Below are 1691 nucleotides of genomic sequence, written 5' to 3'. Positions count from 1 at the left end.
GCGCTGCGGCTGCGGCTGTGGGGCGGGCCGGCCCCCGGAGCATCCTCCCCCCTTGGAGCCGCGGCGGGCGGCCGGGATTCGCCCACAATGCACCGCGCGGCCGCACCGACAGCATCAGCCTGACATCACCCCGCGGGGCGGCACCACCACCACCCACCCCCACCCGCCATCTCCCCTCCCAGCCCCGGGACCGCCCCGGGCCCGCCCTGCCTGCCGCCACCGGCAACCGGCAACCGGCGTGGGGCTGGACGCCGCACCGGGCACCGGGCAGGGGCACGGCCAGGGCTAGGGCAAGGCTCGTCTCTGCGCTGCTGGGATCAGCACTGGAGAAGCTGCAGAAGACACGGCACAAGGCACACAGGAGTAGGGCCTCCCAACCCCCACGGAAGGCACCCAGGGGAAACCCTTCAGGCCTCCCGCCTCAGACCCTCAAGCCCCAAAGCGTTACCCCCAAAATAACACAACGCCTCCCTCCCCCCCAAAAAAGCCCCTACGAAACGTGCCAGAGTGCCAGCACGGGGTTAAACGGGCGCCTAGTGATGGCGGGGAGGATGCTGGCCCCCTCAGGGAGGAACCCACAGCCCCTCCATGACAGGGTCCCGGCCCGGCCGCCCCCTCACAAGGCCGCTGCCCTGCCTTCGCACCTCAGCCTCGGCCCGCCCCGACGACACCGGGGGCCAGGAGGGCGGGGATCAGCACTGGCACCACCAGTATCACTCACTGGGGACTGGGTTCATCACCACCAGTATCACTCACTGGGGACTGGGACCACCACCACCAGTATCACTCACTGGGGACTGGGACCACCACCACCAGTATCACTGACAGGAGACGGGGACCAGCACCACCAGTATGTGGCTGAGCACTCTGCTGCCCACGGACTGGGACCAGCTTTACCAGTATGTGGCTGGGACTGGGACCAGCACTACCAGTATGTGGCTGGGGGACTGGGACCAGCACCACTAGTATCACTGCCCAGGGACTGGGACCAGCACCACCAGTATCACTGCCCGGGGACTGGGACCAGCACCACCAGTAAGTGGCTGGGGGACTGGGACCAGCACCACCAGTATCACTGCCCGGGGACTGGGACCAGCACCACCAGTATGTGGACGGGGGACTGGGACCACCACCACCAGTATCACTGACAGGAGACGGGGACCAGCACCACCAGTATGTGGCTGAGCACTCTGCTGCCCACGGACTGGGACCAGCTTTACCAGTATGTGGCTGGGACTGGGACCAGCACTACCAGTATGTGGCTGGGGGACTGGGACCAGCACCACTAGTATCACTGCCCAGGGACTGGGACCAGCACCACCAGTATCACTGCCCGGGGACTGGGACCAGCACCACCAGTAAGTGGCTGGGGGACTGGGACCAGCACCACCAGTATCACTGCCCGGGGACTGGGACCAGCACCACCAGTATGTGGCTGGGGGACTGGGACCACCACCACCAGTATCACTGACAGGAGACGGGGACCAGCACCACCAGTATGTGGCTGAGCACTCTGCTGCCCACGGACTGGGACCAGCTTTACCAGTATGTGGCTGGGACTGGGACCAGCACTACCAGTATGTGGCTGGGGGACTGGGACCAGCACCACCAGTATCACTGCCCAGGGACTGGGACCAGCACCACCAGTATCACTGCCTGGGGACTGGGACCAGCTTTACCAGTATCACTGC

This window comes from Calidris pugnax, unplaced genomic scaffold (assembly GCF_001431845.1).
Source record: "Calidris pugnax isolate Ruff unplaced genomic scaffold, ASM143184v1 scaffold147, whole genome shotgun sequence".
NCBI lineage: Eukaryota > Metazoa > Chordata > Aves > Charadriiformes > Scolopacidae > Calidris > Calidris pugnax.
This window is presented reverse-complemented; position numbering follows the sequence as displayed.